This window comes from Haemaphysalis longicornis, unplaced genomic scaffold, assembly GCF_048455015.1.
Source record: "Haemaphysalis longicornis isolate Haplotype H1 unplaced genomic scaffold, Haemaphysalis longicornis Haplotype H1 scaffold_15, whole genome shotgun sequence".
NCBI classification, from domain to species: Eukaryota; Metazoa; Arthropoda; class Arachnida; order Ixodida; family Ixodidae; genus Haemaphysalis; species Haemaphysalis longicornis.
In genome coordinates this window covers 7,110,700-7,129,828 of record NW_027526257.1, presented here as the reverse complement: position 1 = coordinate 7,129,828, position 19,129 = coordinate 7,110,700, and positions in this window count along the sequence as shown.

Below are 19,129 nucleotides of genomic sequence, written 5' to 3'. Positions count from 1 at the left end.
ACTCCTGATCACGGGCAAATTCGATATTTCGAATTCCGTGCCGAAGGCTCCCCTGGAAGTTTGCGTCCTCTGATGGGGTGGAGTTGAAGATAATGTTGACTCATCGCAGGCGCTGCCTGGCTAAGTGAGACAGAGGCGGCGTCCGCGGCATTATGTCGCTTCGATGGCCTTCAACAGCCGTTTTCACGCTAGCACGAGGGGCAGCTCATGATAGCTAGAAAGCGGATAGTGGTTAGGGCGAAAGGAAATAAAGGAGCAAAAGAAATTGACTGGAGGCACTCTTTTTCTGTGACTGAGCTGTTTGAGGCTCGTGCAGGGGGACCGATGCGGCGTTGTATGTTTGTTTTGTACAAGGCATTTATTTCGGAGCAACGAAGGCGGGAATTCGTCGGGTGCAGGCTGCTGAAAAGATGTTGGTTGAAAAGGCGTTCGGAATTCGTCGCAGTAGTTTTTAGGTCGATGCACCCATCAACGTTGACGTAAAGCCGAATGCAGCACAACCCGCCCCGGCTATTCCGGAGTGTGTCGGGTGCAAAGCGACTTCGTTGCACGCCTCCAGACGGGGGAGGTGTTCGGTTCGGATACTGAAGATAACGGCACTCAGTGCCTGACAAAGTTCCCAACCGCCTACTGCAGCCGAGGTTACGTAAGCGTTATTCGCCTCTGTTGTGGCACAGTGTACAGCGTTAATTTTCTCATTTGTGTGTGTTTGTAATCTTGAAGACAATTTGGCGGATTATCTACGACGCAGAAGAAAAAACAAGCGAAGCTCAAAGACATTGCAATGATAATTAAAGTGCGGTGGTGATCATACTGCGGTTCGAATTTTCGGTGCTTTGAGGGTCAAAGCGGTAAATTACCGTTTACCACGACTTCAGAAAACTCTCAGTAGTGTGCGGAGTTGTCAGATAATCTTCAGATAGGCCTATTTTATATATCGAATTATCCATATATCGACTTCTTTCACGATCCCCTTGGAGTTCGATATATCCGTGTTCGACTGTATTTACAAATCCCTTCAGTGTCCCTTTAAAGCTGCAGCCGTGCTTCAAGGTATGTTATCTAAAAAAAGCACTGGAATGTACAGCAGGTACAGGTTCCTCGCGACTAGAAAAATGTAGTACTAGAATCGCTCGTCCGGCGGACATCTAAGTTCCGTATCTTGTTCTCCCCTAGGACGCCCCCTTTACATTTCTGTCCGGAAATATCAGATATTGAACATCCGCCGTACGTATAAAAGTCAGGCTCAAACGTCTGTCGGACGTCCCTAGGATAAGCAAATCCTATGCCCCGGATTATGCCACGGACGTCTCTAGTACGTCCGCCGGATGCTTGAGGATGTCCGATGCCCGTCCATATGTCTGACGGATGTTCAATGGACAGCTTTAGTCCTGTGGGATTACAGGCAAGTTTTAAGTATCCAATAATAGTGGGAACACCATTTATTGAATCACGTGCCAGAGCGTAAGCACTCGTAATAACAGCGATGCCTGAGAAACAAAAACCTATTAAAATTTCTAGCATGTGCGCACACAACAATGTACCATTGCATTAAACACGCAACTGTAAGCAGCACAAATGTTACAATCAGCAGAAGTTTATATTATGAACGAACGTACCGGACGAAAAGTTACCACAATGATGAAGATTTAGAAGTTTGAACAAGCTCTCTACTTACAGTTGAGTACATAAACCAGAAATTAAACTCTAAACAGTTCATAACGTAAAACAGTTATGAAAACTCTTTCGAAGGGTGCAAACAAAAACTCCATCTACACATTTCTTTTATGTAGGTAATTGTTGTAAGACTGTTAAACAATCATACATGATTTATAAATCTACCAAAGAATACATAACTTTTAATTACTATTTGATAGTAAGTAATATTAATGTGGAGGCTTGCAACTATCTAAGAAAGTGAAGGCGAAAGCTTTGTTTGGCGTGCTGTTGATCTGTTCGGTTTTCTGTCACTCTTTACGGCCCAAGGCGTCACCACTTGACCAGAGCTATGGACAGCACCCTCCGGGTAGATCCAACCGCACGCAATTACCATGACCGTCTAGCCGATTTTCTGTCAAAATACCCGTTAAACTCTGCACAGCACACTCCGATGGTTGTACTCTCGATTACCGTTATCATTTCCCGGCGCCCGGTGCAACACCCTTTTCCCGTAACCTTGTTCTTGGCACCTTTCGTACTGCCGTTTCGGTTTCCTGGCGCAAATTTTGGCTTCACGCTCCCCGGCTTCACGCACCCTTCCTGTGCGCGCAATCTCCGGCTCAAGTTCTCTACCTTGCACACTCCAACTTTTATGACCACCTTTTGTAGCGTAAGCTACACTGGCCGAGGTTGAGCACTTTCGCGTGTACCTTGAAGGGCCGTGCTGCGCAAGCGCGAAGAGCATTGGATTAGGTTAGAGTTACATTGGAATAAATTGGATTGTATTGTATTGGAATCCCATCCAATTGGAGTACGGATGATAGAGAATTGGGTCTGCCATTCGCCGGTCTGCGCATTCCAGAGGAGGGACGTCATAGCCGCGGCAGGCGCGCTGGTGCCGGCGTGTTCCGAGCTGTGCGCCCCCGTTCCGCAGTACCCAAGTTTGACGGTGTGCCGGAGCCGCTTGATAGCTGTTTCGCGGGGTTCCTGGAGAGCCGTGCTCCGCATGCGCGAGGGGCAGTGACTGGACTGGACTGGACTGTATTAGATCTAATTGGAAATCGTTTTAGCAGCAGTAAGCATGATAGTCAAGTAATCCTAAAGAACAAAAAACCTACGAATAACCACCTGAACGTTAGCTCAAGCGACGTATATCCTGACATAGCCGAGCTAAGCCACTGCTAATTTTTTTTCTGAACTGTACAAGCCGTGTAATTAAAACACAAAGATTTCTGGTTTTCACTTTAGAAAAGAACGAAACTTTAGGCCTACCGCTCTTGTAAACTGAATTGTTTTCCTGTTCAGGTAGGAAAAATTTGGTAATATGAGTTGCGCTAGCACGAAAATAAATCCCGCCATCTCCACAGAGTGAACGATGGTGAAAGGGGCGAAGCTAAAATGCTTATTGGTGAAACCGTGAAACAATTTTATTAGTCTTCTTGACGGCGCGCACCATCTGAATGAGTGAAGGACATAATGCGCGTTCGCAGCCATGCTCGCGTCTCGGTTTGTAGCGCAGTGGGAATTGCGCCACGTACTTCCCGTCGCGGCCAGAGAGTCGTGGGATCGAAACAGGGCGCCGCTGCGTCAAGACCACTATTCGCCGCTCGCAAAGCTTGAGATTTCCCACCGCCCCGTTGACAAGCCCATCGACGACGGCAATGTTAGTGGTGATTATGTAGGGCTTGTTTGGGACGATGAGAATCTCCATGGGTAAGCTGTCGAATTCGGTGTGTGAAATTTTAGCCACCTTGGCCGTCGCCTTCTGCAGAACGTCTCGTGTCGCGTACCCCCGGTACGTGTCGTGAGCTCGCAGGCGACGAACGACAACATCTTCTTCATGTCCTCCTGGTTGGGTAGCAGCGAACGCGTTGCACGTTTTGACCTCTTCGGCCAATTTTTGGTTGGCCAATCTCTAGGGGGATCCTGCCACAATCATCATCGTGGTGCCGTGTACAGCAGCAACGAGAGACGGGACAGGGCCCGAGCAAGACGAGCTTCGCCCCTAAAATATTAAGAAAAAGTCGTTGTTGCTCCGCACATCGGATTTGAATGCATAGTGTTTTTGTGTTTCTCCGCGCACAAAGTAAGTAAAATACTCGCTTAGTGTGACCTCATTCCTTAGCCATATCAGAACTCTACACCCACAAATTCGAAGGTGTTAAAAAAATTCTACTTGTGATCGTGCTTACAGTGCAACGTATCAAAAAAAGTGCATTATTATAGCCTATTAGCGATCGGAAAATAAGAGTTCCCTCCACCAAAACGAATTTTTTGTTCCACTAGTTTGCCACAGGACATGAAAATAATGTAAATATAAAAAAAAAGGAAAGAGACGGGTAGCAAGCGGCCTCATGCACTACAGAATTCTGTAAAGGCCAGTTTGAGCAAGAAAGTCCAACAGCTGCTTGTAAAGAGGACCACGCGTCCACAGGTGAATATCAGGCGGACGGCCTGGGTGATGTGCTGGGGCTACCATGTGCCCGATTCGGGAAACAATTTTCCTGGACCTATAGGAGTCCTGGACATGTCACCAGGAGGTGGTCCAATATCACTTCCGCAGCGGAGGCAGGCCAGTAGGGGCAGGTTGCACAAGTCACTGCAAGGCTAGAAATCCATATTGCACCAACAGCAGGCTTGAGTGCAACGCCGAGGGGAATTCTTTGGAGCGTGACCTCCTCATGGCGGATTAAGCTACCAGTAAGATCACTCCCACGATGAGGAAGAAGGGCACGCGTGGGGCACCGAAGTGACTTTTTTGATTAGAAAAGCGTCCTGCAGGGATAGCTGTGGAAGCGGGAGCGGGTATAGAACTTGCGGGAGATGAGCAATCAAGCCTGCCTCGACGTGGGTGGGTGTGCTACGGCGGGTACAGAGGATGCGAACAGGGCACGGGAACAACTTCATTATCCGCTGCACATCGCATGTAATACCAAATGTCCTGTCTACCCACCGTATCTCTCGGGTAGCCTGGGTTGAATCTGGGTAGATGATCAGACCAGACGGGGGGAGGGGGAAAGCAAAGACGAGAGCCTAGGGCACACAAACCATCACCGATGGCGACAAGTTGTCCGACAACCGAAGTGGTGCATCCATAACATAGGTGCATGTACACTTTAGAGACGGCATAGGAGGGCAAACTAGGCTCGTGTGGATGATACCATTGACCCTGCATCTATATGAGCTTTATAACCCTGCATCCATATGATCAGGGCTATATATGGACTCATATATGCACCTATATAAGCCATATAGATTATCCCCGCATCTATATGAGCCACATAAAGAGAATTTATTAAACACAAGTTACAGCTAGGACCCGCTTAGGTAGCTACCACACGGGTCGACAGAGCACAGGATTTACGCAATGTGCCACAGAGGAAAGGAAGTGAAGATCACACAAGTTCACAAAACAACTAGTACACCGCACCTTTACAATAATGTCCGTGGCACGAGACTCAGACACCATAGTTCACGCGTGGGAGTGAACATAAAAACCACAACAGTTCACACACATCCGTTCTATGTCCGTACAGAGATGCATGCTCAGCCAGGTTGCCTAAATTGCGCCTTGGCCTCAAACGTACAACTCCTTCCAGCATGCAAGTTTCACCTTATTAATATGGCACGACCCACCATTGCACGGTGTTATTGACAACCTTGATAAAGCGAGTAGACCAACGCATGAGGAAAGATCCTTCACCCAGCGCCACCAGCTCATGCTGCAGATGCTCTATGGCCATTTTCCGAACACGCCACCCCAGGGGATGCATGGCACGCTGTGGTCGTGCCTGCAAGGCGGCTACACCTCACTGGCGCCACACAACAAAGGCACCCACACACAGCAGAAAGCTGACAAATGGGTTTTTCGATTTCGTGTGGGCTCCCAGCCTAAGCTCAAACATTCTGCTGAGTAAAACCCAGAATGTGGCGGCCGCACGACACTCAAAAAAAGCACGCTCTAGCGTCTCAGTGCGTCCGCATTGCGGGCACCGGGCATAGCGAACCACACCAAATGCTACAAGGCGGTCACACGTCGGCAGGGCCCTCAATCTCCGCAGCCACCCGAAATCACCAACGTCTGCAGGAACCACCGCTGACGTTAACTGTTGCCAGCGGGCACCGCGAGACTTCTCTTTCTGCCGATCATTCAGTTGCCCAATAGACAATTTCTCACATATATCAGTCGCAGATGAGGCTCTAATATCCAAATCTGGGTTGGCCGAATGAAAGCCTCTAAGTGTTTTAGCGACGTACCTATAGAAAGCTGGCAGCTGCACGGCTGTAGGTCCGGTAATGGGCTCATCATAAAACAACAAGCGAGCAGTACCCATGAAGTAGCCAAGCAGAGCCTGCCCCGAGTACTCATCATCATCTACTAGTTCCCACACACCGCGTAACGCTAGAACACTTGACATCGCGTTCAGGCATGGCAAGCTAAAACCCCCCATGCTGCGGGGGGAGACGCAGCAAAGCGCGCGCAACTGACTCGGTCTTGCTAGCCCAGAAAAATGACCCGAGTTTTGTGGCCAGCCGACGAGTTATATCACGAGGTGGTCGAGCTACCCTCGCCACGTAAAAGAACGCCGCTGACACGCACGACTTAATGATATAGCTCCTCTCAGAAAGAGACAGCTTGAAAGTCGACGCTATGTTTATACGTTTGTCAGCCGTGTCTAACAAACCCTTCCACGCCTCACGAGCAACTTCTCCAGAGCCATGGAAGACTTCTCCTAGCACCCGGACTTTCCTCCCCCACTGTACGTCTCCAGCAACGTCACTGGCAAGCGACCCAAATCGTAGCGATCTGCTTTTGCCCTTATTCAGCCGGGATCCAGACAGCTCACCATACTCCAAAAAAAGCCGTGTAAACTCTCGGTAGCTGTCCTCATCCCGGAGAAAAAGGGACACATCGTCCGCATATGCAGAGACCTTAATCTGACCTTGACCGGGCAGCGGGAAGCCGCGGATGGAAGGACACGCTGCGACGCGACGCAGAATGGGGTCCGGGCATAGGGCAAAGAGCGAGGGGGACCAGGGACAGCACTGCCTGATCCCGCGCGTAACTGTGAAGCGCTCACTGAGGCGGCCATTGACAAGCAGCCGGGTGGTCACGTTCGAGTAAGCTAGCCGAAGGCAAGATATATACTCCGACGGGAAACCGTAGAGACCTAAGACACCGAGCATGTACCGGTGCTCCACTCTGTCGAAAGCTTTCGCCTGATCGACCGATATGAAACAACCGGAAATGCCGGTTCTCGATGCGAAGTCAAATACGTCGCGGGTCAGGGCTAAGGATGAAAAAATTGACCGGCCCGGCACGCTGCACGTTTGCGAGCAGCTTAGGATGCACGGGGGTACATGGCTCATTCGGCGGGCTAAAATGGACGCGACAATCTTATGATCAGTGTTGAGGAGCGTGATAGGCCTGTAGGCACCTGGGTCCGAAGGGCTCCCTTCTGGCTTTGCTATCAGTAAGACACGACCCTCGCGAAAGGATTCCGGCCGCTCTCCACGACGAAGAAAGCCGTTCACCATGGCGAGAAGCGCGCCCCCAACAACGAAAAAAAAGGTCTTGTAGAACGTTGCAGGGATACCGTCAGGGCCTGCCGCTGATGCGCTGTTGAGGCGTGTGACGCAATCATGCAGCTCCTTTTGCGAAACCGGCGCACAAAGCCTGCTCGCCATGTCATGGGGCACCTGAAGCAGCGCTCCACAAAAAATGGGCCCATCTCCCCGCAAGGGGGACTCGAGTAAATGCGTCGCATAGGGGGTGGGAGTATTGCGTTAACGTTTTGTGTTTGGGGGGTTGGTGCTATCACGTGTACACCACGCAGCTATCACGCCGCTAGCACGCCTCTGAGTCACGAACGCACGCCGCTGACGACGTAGTTTGAATGAGTCAAGGATATAAGGCGCGTTCGTAGCCTTTGATTCTGTGTCGGTTTTGTGGCGCAGTGGAAGGGCACCATGTACCTCGCGTTCCGCCCACAGGTAGTGAATGCGTTGTATCAGCAGCTTCTTGACGTAGTTTGAATGAGTCAAGGATATAAGGCGCGTTCGTAGCCTTTCATTCTGTGTCGCGGTTTTTTGGCGCAGTGAGTAGAGAACCATGTACCTTGCGTTCCGCCCGCAGGGTCGTGGGATCGAAACCAGGCGCCGGTAACTGTTATTTCTTTTTATAGTGTAGGGGGAGGCTGGCTGCTGCGGACGCCGATGCACGGGTGATATCGGGAGTTAAACAAATGCTCTGCATTTAAAAGACGCTAGGCGTTCCTCAAAGAATTCATGTCGCAACGTATTCTCTGAGATGAGGAGGCAAGAAAAATCCTCCGTCGCATGCCCCCGTGCGGGGGGCACGAGTAAAAAGGCAGTTTTAGAATAGGGGAAGCCGGCGTTGGGGGCCCCCAAGAAGTTAGGGGAACCCAAACGCAAGGCGCTCGCGCGCGGAGCGTTTTAGAAGAGGGGCGCCCCCGACAGCCCGCAACCGGCTTGCGTTGCTCAGCTCGGCTGGGGTGATGGGAACTTTAGGCTTAGCGTCGTGGCGGAAATTTTATCGCCGCTATCTGTGCAACTGCGAAGGACAATCCGTAACACAACTTTTCACCACACTATCATCCCCTTTCTCGCATGTGGAAGTGTATTTGAGCTATAACTGTCGTTTGAGCGATCGGTGACCACGACATCTGCATTGCCTGTTTCGATGCTTCCGCGCAGGTAGCGCCATCTCTCGGCCGCTCCGCGCACCGCGCGCCCCGGCGATCGGTCGGATCGCCGAACGTCCGCGGCCGGTCAACGTAGGCTTAGCATCGCGGCAGATATCTGATCGCCGCTTTTATAATAAGTCCTGACAACAAGCCCTAGCATAATTTTTCATCACACTAACACCTACTTTCTCGCATGTGGGACTTCTTTTTAGCGATCAGATTGATCCGGAAGAGCAGCGACAAGCGGTTGCTACCGTGACCTGCGCCGGTTCGAGCCGCTGAGCCGAGCTGGCAGGCGCGGCCGGCGTGTGCGGGGACTGTTTCTGAAGGCAGAAAACACTTCACGATTACCTGCTTTATCCATATCTCGCGAACGACGCGCGGAATCAACAAATTCAGTTCAGCGATCGTCGTAGTTGATCAGGTGAGTCGAGGAACGAGCCGCAGGTTTCGCTTCAGCCATGGTCACGCGCAGTCTCGCTGGCTGCGAGAGCGACGCAAGAATGAAAACTCCAACTTTGGGGCGCCCGCTATTTCGGCAAAATAGCGTGCGCGCTAAACGCAACCCCAAAACCCCAAGGACAGCTTGGGTTCTGCGCATGCGCAGTACGACGCCCCAAGACGCATGGGGGCCCCAGAGCGTTGGGGCCCCCTATTCTAAAACTCCCTAATGCAGAGCATTGGGGTCGTTTACGTGGCGTAGGGTTGGTGGTGGCGGTGGTGGTAGTTGTTGGTGGTGGCAGTTGGGTTTGAGAGAGAGAGAGAGAGAGGGAGGAGAGAGACGTAAGTAGGTAACGTCAACTTCCGTACACCCCGCCGGGAGCTTCCATCGCCTATCAACTGCGTCCGCCGACGAACGCAAGAGAAGTGAGTGCAGGAGTTGACTGGAGTGGAGCCCGCGCCAACCCGCTTTATAGGGGGTGGTTGTATTGCGGTAACTTTTAGTGTTTGGGGGGTTGGTGCTATCACGTGTGCACCACGCAGCTATCACGCCGATAGCACGCCGCTGAGTCGCCAACGCACGCCGCTGACGACGTAGTTTGAATGAGTCAAGGATATAAGGCGCGGTCGTAGCCTTTGATTCTGTGTCATTTTGTGGCGCAGTGGGTGGAGCACCATGTACCTTGGATCTAAACCAGGCGCCGGTAACTGTTCTTTCTTTTTCTTTTTATAGTGTAGGGAGAGGCTGGCTGCTGCGGACGCCGACGCACGGGTGACATCGGGAGGTATACAAATGCTCTGCATTTAAAAATTTGGCGTGAACACCTCACAAATGTCGCTATTAGCGCTTTTTGAGCCGCCCGGCTACATAACCTCTGGCACTTTAACAAATCCTGGTCCGTCAAGGGAGCCTAATTGGACGTACCGTAACACTGATGGGTCTAAAACTGGCCGGACTAGAAATTGGGCACGACTAGCAGCGCGAGAGGACTGCCGCAAGTAATTTTTGCAAGTGGTTTGGGGGTGATTAGAAGTGGATCGATATTTGTCTGGAGTGGGAAACTATTTTAATTAAATTTACCAATAAATATTTACAAGTCAGCGAAAAACAAAAAAGATTGATTGTTAGCTTTTTAACTCAATGTTTTTTTTCATACATTCGCAATTTTACAAAAATAAAAATTTTTTAAAATAAAACGTACGCAATTAAAAGCCACAAAAAAATCTAGTTGTTTTAAAATGTTTAATTTTATAATAGTATTTACAATTTTAAAGGGACACTGAAGTGATGTGTACCGTGGCGTCAAGATCACTCTCTATGCGGAAGACATCTGTATTTGGAGTGCATCAAAATCCCGGAGGCTAACGAAAAACAAACTACAGAAGGCGCTTGCAAAGATGTCTGCGTACCTGGTGCCTAAAGGACTCCATCTTTCCTCAGAAAAAAGCGTCGCCATGGCATTCACTCGCAAATGCATCCCTTAAAGGGGTCCTGAAATACCTTCCGCCGATACATGAATATACATGCAAACAAATAAAGCAATGTATTAGCAATCTCCTCCCGCAAGAATTTTGTTAAAGCGATGAGTATTAGCTGAGAAATCGTAAATCAAAAACCGCGCATTATCGTCGCGCCGCGTTTCCTCCTCCTTTCTACTCATTCTTCGCTGTTGACGGCGCGTGAGCACTCCCTCCCATGATGCTGCGCTCCTCAGCGGTGACGTACTTCCGCTATTACGCTCCTCCGACTGCTGTCTGCTACCAGCATGCTTTGTTGGCACCATGAATCCCGCACTCAACTCAAGGCTGGAAAAGCGAAAGAAAAATCTGGCCGCATGTGTGCGGCGGCCTGGCCTTGCCCTTTCGCGGTGTTCGTTGGTACAGTTGCTATCGGCGGCACGTGACTTTTTATCGGCGGCGAACTCACAGCCGTACGGGGAAGATCGTGCGCTCGTTCCCTTTGATGCACCGACACTGTTTATTTAAAAAGTGCCGTATCAGATGTGGCCCCGCTGGTGCCGGGTCTTATTTTGCGGCGGTCGTAATTCCTGCCGGCGGCATGTGAAAAAGACATTTTAAACCGATACAGAACCCGCGCACAAAAACCTTCAATCATGTGACCAGTTCAGCTTGGGCGACGCGTGGTGGAGAGCGGCAACGTTGGCAAAACATGCTCCACCGCGGCTCTGAGCTTTCTAGCGCTGGAGCGAGCGCCACTTCTTTGAGAATCTCAAACATCGGTTGCCTTGGTAACAAGGCACAAACCACTGTAGAACTCAGTTACGGTTGCTTGTTCCCGGTTCAGCTCGGGGCCCCTCCTCGCGACATGTGGGCGCTGCAGGCGTACCACCCACTCCCAATGGGAAGTGCGAGATGCGTTTGACATTACAGGAGGCGATGGTGTGTGTGTGTGTTGTGGACGCCTTTGTTTCGCGATGCAATGCGACATTGTGCTTCTGCAGGTGGATAGTGCTTCCCATGATCTGGATTATCTTTCTCGAGCGACGTACGACTCAACTTCGCACGGGGTATGTGCAGTGTGCGTGGCTAAAAGCCATCTCGGCTTGTGCGCCGGAGTTAAGTGACTTGTTGTTCGTCCCCGCAAACCGCGCGCGAGGTGAGTGCCGAAGTTACGACGGGCAGGATTAGGCAACCAATCGCCGGTCGATCGCAGTTCAGACTTGCAACGCATGTTGTGACGTTGTGTTCGTTCGAAACCCATCTCTGGATTGTTTTGAAGTAGAATAAAATGTATGCGTCAAACCCGGGCATTCGGCTCAGGGCGTTCTCTGCGATTGCACGAAAGAAGTAAGAGAATATCCATGTCGTATTATGGCCGTGTTGCATTTAATACAAACGGTTAAACGTTTGTTTACACTTGTTTCGTTTGTCGTAAAATGTCCAAGCACTCCGGCACTCCGCCGTCAGATCAGCCGGCGAGCCGACGCTGAGCAGACGACTCATCTCTTTGCCGGAAGTGCGTGAAAAAGCCGCCCAATAGCAGGATGTCTACCTCATGACGAACATCTGGGAATCGATGATGTAGACATGTGAAGATGGCGGCGTCCAAAAACGCGAAGGAAAGGGTGAGAAAAAAGCGACAAACTTTGCAACAAAAGTGTGAGCTTTCCGCTGCGCGTAGAAGAGTAATACTTGGCACAGATGACGTTGACGACCAAATCTAACGATTGCGCTAGTTCATTTAGTGTGCTCAAAACGCCTTTCAGGGCCCCTTTAATCCTGGGTGGCCGGCCTCTGCATTACCGACGGACCCAAAAATATCTTGGTATTCTCTTAGACAGAAACCTCTCCTGGGCCCCTGAAGTGCAGAGGCTACGGAAGCGAATATCAACAGCATCGCAAATTATTGTGTATCTTGCTAGCAGCCACTGGGGTAGCGATTGCCGCTCCATGGTTTTGCTGTTCAAGGCGTATGTGGATGGCCTGTTGTGCTATAGCCTTCCTGCCCTGCAGCAACTCACACCTACAAGCAAAAGACAGCTGGAGGCGGCGAGAAGCCTCAGAAAATGCCTCGGACTTCCGAAAGGCTTGTCATGTTCTGGGACAACTGCTGAAGCAGGTTGCCTCCCCTTGGACGTGCTACGGCTCCAAGAAACGCTCCGCGTTCATTTGAGGCATACGCTACATGCACGAACCCATTTCCTGTCCCGTATTTCGGTTCAAAATCTGAATTCTAGCTTTGGACAAACAATGAAAAGTATTAATGCCCCAATTATAACTCAAGCACCGCCGACCATGCCACGGAACTTCCCGCCCTGGAATCTGGCGCCTCTACGGATAAAATCATTCATACCCGAAATTGATTAAAAAAAACATATACCTCAAATTGGCCTGCTGCAGATGACGCTTGCACACATTAACAGATTTTACTCGGCAACTACTCACATTTATACCGATGGATCGGCAACACCTGAGTGCAGCTCCTCGGGAATTTTCATTGCATGAAGTGAAAAAGCATTTTTATATCGGCTTGAGCTACCGACTTCGCCTGCGTTGGCGGAGCTCTACGGGATTAAAGAAGCACTTTGATATACTCTACGCCAGCCGCCGACATGTTGGACCGTTTTCTCTGATTCGAGAGCAGCACTTCAAAGCTTACAACGCGCTGCACCATCTGGCATACGTCGCTGGATATCGCGTTACCTTCCAATGGCTCCCAGGCCACAGCGGCATCATGGGAAATGAGAAAGCGGACGAGGCTGCCCGCAGGGCCCTACAAATGAGAAAAAGAAAGAAGATTTTCTTCACGAAGCATGATGCCGCCACAATGACGAAGGCACTAGCTCTGTCGGAAAGGAACCGTTTATGGTCCTTGCAGCAGCATCATTACGGCTTTTTTATATTCCATAGACCCATATGTCAGAATGCGGCTGCCAGAGCATCTACCCCGCCATTTGGAGACGTTGCTGCATAGACTTCCTCTTAATGAAGTCCTAACAAATTCCTATCTACATCGGATCGGCCAGACATCAGGCCCATATTGCGACAATTGTGGTTCACTTGAAACTGTTGAACACATATTACTGGAATGCTCTGCCATGCCGACTCAAGGTGCCGTTTACAACATAAAATTGATTGCCTCAACCCTGGACCATTGACATTAAGATTGGTACTTGACCATGGCTCTCTCCCTCCGCTCAGCGCACAATCTTGTCCGCGCTATTCGAATTCCTCCAGGACATTGGTGTGTCCACGAAATTGTAGTCGTTCCTCCATCTCAAGAGCCTTTGAACTCAATACCCTGAAGTAGGATCATATTTTTTTTTCACTACAACTACTCTCCTTTTCTTCACTACACCTACTACCTTTTTCTCTCTCCTCCTTTCCCCGCAGAGTAGCATGCCGGCGAACTGATGTCGGCAAACCTCTCTGCACTTTCGTCTTTAATAAAGATTCTCTCTCTCTCTCTCGCGGGGGTTGCCTATGAGGCTATGTTTCGCCGCGACAGGAGGACGCCCGACATTTTATTCCCAATGATGTTTATTTTCTTAATTCTGGGCAGGTTGCGGTCATTGCCTTTACTTTCGATGTAAAGAATCTGCTCGCCGTGGCGTCACTACGCCGTTGTTGGCTGCATCAACAATCAGCGTAAGCGGAAAGTGCTCATACAAGAAACGTGCGAAGTGCACCACGACAAAAGAAGTGTTTGCATGAGCGGAATCTATTTGCTGCACAAATTTCCTGCGCCCCTTGAGTGCCGCTGCGAATGAGTCGTCACGCTGAATCGGAAAGATTTCAAACCTAGCAAATTGGCGAGGGCGAGTATGGTATAACGCTGATTTTGGAAGCGCTGTTTATTCACCCTCATGCTCAATCCTTATCGCACATTTCTGCGCTCTGGAGGCATTCTCTGTTCATTTTATTGACGGGCAGCCCACAAAAATCAACCCAACACATAAATGCTGCAGCACGGGTACGCGAAAAAGGCGAGCCGAAAGCGAAATAGCTAGCAGCGTCGGGGTGCCCGAGCACCGCCGGTCGTGTCGGTAATAAATTGCTGTTGGCGGTTCCCAGAAGTCAGTGGTTTGGTACATTCAGCGAATGCCTCTGTTCGCGTGGTAGGGCAAATTTATAAGCTTGTTATGAGGTGGCTGATATTGTTAAAAGATATTTTAATTTTGTGAGCAAGTAACGTCTATGACCTGCACAGGCAAATCGAACATATCATGGCCTGGTTTAAGAACCGACGCACGTCGCACACCAGAAGCAGGATGCCATGCATATAAATTTCCCCTACCGCGCGAGCGGAGGCATTCGCGGAATGTACCGAACCACTGACTTGTGAGCGTGCGTGAGCGTGAGACATGTATTTGCCGCCGCATAACACAATTTCCGGCTAGAAACACAGCAGTAAAGTATTCGGTTCACCAAGATTTCACGGATTGATCAAAAGAACTTATGCGTTTCAGCGGAGGGTGGGAACCGCCAACAGCAATTTAATTACCGATACGACCGGGCGTGCTACGCCACCGCGACGCTGCTATTTCACTTTCGGTTCGCCTTTTCTGTTCGCTTCCCGTCAATAAAATGAACGGAGAATGCCTCCAGAGCGCAGAAATGTGCGATAAGGATTGAGCATGAGGGTGAATAAACAGCGCTTCCAAAATCAGCGTACGACCGTACTTGCCCTCGCAAATTTGCTAGGTTCAAAATCTTTCCTATTCAGCGTGACGACTCATTCGCAGCGGCACTCAAGGGTCGCAGGAAATTTGTGCAGCGAATAGATTCCGCTCATGCAAACACTTATTTTGTCTTGGTGCACTTCGCACGTTTCTTGTATGAGAACTTTGCGCTTACGCTGATTGTTGATGCAGCCAACAATGGCGTAGGACGCCACGATGAGTAGATTCTTTACATCGAAAGTAAAGGGAATGACGGCAACCTGCCCAGAATTAAGAAAATAAACATCATTGGGAATAAAATGTCGGGCGTCCTGCTGGCGCGGCAAAACGTAGCCTCATAGGCAACCCCCGCGAGGACAAAGCGTGCCTAGGGTGGCACGCCGATTTAGCGGGTTGAGAACAGAATTTATGGGCAATCCTTACAGCTCTCGGACGTTTTGAACGTTCTCCTTAAAGCACTTATAAACTTCGCGCTGCTGACATACTTAATAAATGGCACTTACCGATTTTTGATGCCGTTGGAACGTCTGATATGCACGTGCGGCACGGAACAACAGCGTGTGACTGCGGCGTCGTCCGCTCGCGGCACAGTCCCCAAGAAATGCCCGCCAGATGGCGCACCGGTGGCCGCAAAATGGCCGACTCGGCAAAATTCTGGTCTATAGATTAAGCGCATCCTGCTGGTATGCCACTTGTCCGGTATTGCCTTCTTTTCTATCCCTGTGCTGATGTCTTGTAATAACCTTTACTTGCTCTTTGGTCCCAATAGACCCTATGTAAAATGCGCCCCGCCATCTCCCGTCGATTCCTATAACTAGGTCCGCCATTTTGGTACGGTCGCTTGAAACCGAAACCAATTAGCAAAACATAAAAGGCGGGCATTGACCGCTCTTGGTGATGGACTACAATGCCGAAGCATTGATTCGTGCCGCAGTGCACGCAATGCGGAAATACCGGTAGAAATTGAGAAAAGGTACGTGAAGTTCCACGCTTTTGAATGAACTTCCTGACGCGAACTATGCCGGCGCGAGCAACCTTTGTAACACGCTGGGTGTGGTGTGCTGGGAGCGAATATTTGTCGTTGGTTCGCTAAGCGCGGGATTCCGTAGTCGCTGCCTGGATGAAAAATACACCTGCGTTGGAGTTCTGTGGTACAGCCTTTGTATTTTAAATGAAGCCTGAGCGTGCGCCACCTATTCATGCGACTGACAGCGGCGCTCGACCGGGAAAAAAGTACCGCACGTTGCCAAAATTAGGCTGTTTCTTTACTCGTTCCTGTGGCTCTGCGCCCGCTTCATTTCATTGTTAAATGGTAACGCTTAGCCCCTACACTAGCCTTTATCTTACCTAGGGCTGTAAACAATTTTTTTTTTTTGCCGCACTACGCCGTCACGGTGCGGTTGAAAATTTCCTCTGTGGCGGGCGCGCACGGTATGGGAGTGTGTTGTTGGTTTCTTTTACGTTGCATTTAGCCGCGTGTCGTTGCAGAAGTGGCGTACAGTGTTTTTATGATGATCTAACGGTGGAAAATTCGAGCTTTTGCACTTGGGTCCCGATTTTCCGGGCTGTAAGGTTTGTTGTTACGTCAAGTTAACTTGGTGCCCATTGTCATTTCAGCCACAATGTATTTACTGTCGAATATTTTGTGACTAAAATACACATTCACTCCTCTAGTTTGTCGCATGCTGCATGCATGCCTCCGACGTAATGATAGTGGCGATTGATGTAGGTAGCTAAGGCAATTTTCAAGTTTTATTCGAAAAAAAGAAAGAAAACGGCCAGAGTTGCATCAGGCCGCCGCGCATCAGCTTGAGTTCTTTTGCATTTTTTGTGTCCACAGTGAAAATCCCAGTAAATTAAACTATTGCGCCTATTTATAGCACATGCAGTATAGCAAACTGTTGATATAAATAGAACAATGAGATGCATTCGCGCACCCCTGCATGCCGCGGTCTAGTAAACACGACGTTGCCCAGCCTCTGCGTGCTCGCGAAATGACCACGGCGAAATGGCATGAATGCTTTCTGCTAGCTCATAGGTGACCCTTCATGTGCAATGCCAGTCCTTGTTTCTGTCACTGTGGGGGTGAGGCTAGCACAACTGGGGCAAAAAACCCATTCCCAAGGCTACCAAATTTTCTCCCAAGCGCCTGCACGGCACTTTGTAGCTGCTCGCATTGCTCCTGTATCCGACGCACATCGAACAGACGCATTGCCAAGGGAAGGGAGGGGTCATTTTCTCGCGGGCTTCTCCAGTCAATGTCTTGGACACTCCCTGGCTTGATGCCCTGCTGTCTCGGACGTCCCCACTGTTGTGGCAGCTCAGTGCACGCAAGCTCCGGTGGCGCCTCTTTATAACCTTGGGCTTGCAAGAGGACGAGTAGGTGCACAGCCATAGGATGTGACTACATGCTCCACTGCAACCCCCCGGGCACTCGCACGCTGCCTCCCCAATCGCCCCACTGTCCGTCTCAAAGGTGAGGCACACAACATAGGGCCGGCCACTTTTCTGCTGGGAGCGAAAGCAGCTGCTGAGCACATGAATGAGGCCCAACCTGCAAGAACAGAGAGAGTAACAGTAAATAGCGCTCAGGGAAGAACAGGTCTTGTCCGCTACAGTTTATGGTAAAGGGACAGAGCAGAAAGAAGTGGCCGCAAGGAACAGACTCAAAATTACCAGATTTTGTGTCTTGCTTAACACTTTTGCAAGGGCAATAATCTACCCCTCAAACAGCAATGATGCCAAAATTGTTTGTCAAGTTCGAGCGTGCAAGCATCTCTGCATGCTTTGTTAATGCGTTTTCAAGAAAAAGAAGTTTAACATTTAAAAATATCGCCCTGGGTAATGATACCAGTACCCTCATAATCATGTTCGTCATAACTTAAGCAAGCAATAATATGATTATCTGGAACTCACCTCCAGAGCCTTTCGAGATAAACAGGTAAACATTGGGGCTATACCGATGATCCATCGAATTAAAAAAAATCTTCTAGTTCAGTGAGTTCGAGCTAACGAGGTTTTACTGTATTATCTATTAGTGCACCACAAAAACATGCGCTTTAGAAACAAACACAACCACCCCACCCCTAAAAAAGGAGAAGAAAGACACACAAACAGATTTTTGGGGCATTACATGCGCAATAAATAGTGAAAACACACACAGAAAAAAAGAAAATTCAAGGCGTATGTGCGCTTTTGAAGTTGACTTCGCCGCAAAGCGCGATTGCTTTGCGGCAAACGCGCGGGCGGACGACCTTCACGGAAAACGGCCGCAACCTTTCCGTAAACATCTTCACCAAAAATCATCCCATAAATTTAATGTACAGCATTTGAAATACTTAATCCACCCACTAGCGGTACGGTCTGGCGATTGTCGCTTTCCTCTTTCAGGGTTACTGCAACAGGGTCGCCGCTACGCATTTGTTAGGTAAACAACGGTGAACGAAGTGCTATACAAATGCACATACCGGTTAACTCGCGTCAAGTAAAGAACAAAGAAGGATTTGCTTACTGCGAGTACCACGTTTTTGCCCGCACCGATGAAGGCGAGCTATGCGCCTCGGTGGCTAGGCAGCATGCCCTGCTCCGCTGCCGCTGGGATGGGTCTTTGGCGCGGCACCCCGAGTGGTATGAGTCTTCAGACCCAGTCGGCAGCGCAGGCAAGTCCTTCGTCCACAATCCGCGGTCGGGAGCCGGAAAACGCCGCCCAGTTTGAGCCATACCGCGTTACCATCACCTACTCTTCAACAGTATACAATACGAGACACTCCGATCGGCACCCGTACCAATATGGCCGACGGTCTCGTTTACATCAGTGTTGCTAGATCACCAAGCAATTTCGCATAAGGTCTATTAGTTGATACATTCCATGAGTATCCCATCCGTGCCTGGGGCGCCCTCTAGCGCGGGGACCACAAAACTTTGGCACTAAAGCTCTGGCACTGGGTAGTAACTGGTGTTACATTGCGTAGGCGTCACTTACGGAGCTCCGTCCCCTATGCGGGAAAGCATCTCGGCGCGTTGTCGTGCTGCACGCTATCGAAGCCCGCGCACCGAGTCAACACGCGCACACACTGTTAATTCATAACATTGGTCAATAAATTTTCCATCGGTTATCCAAGCCCTGGCGTTGCACGGCAGGCAGAGTTATACGGAAAAGTGGTGCTCTGCAAGTGCCTT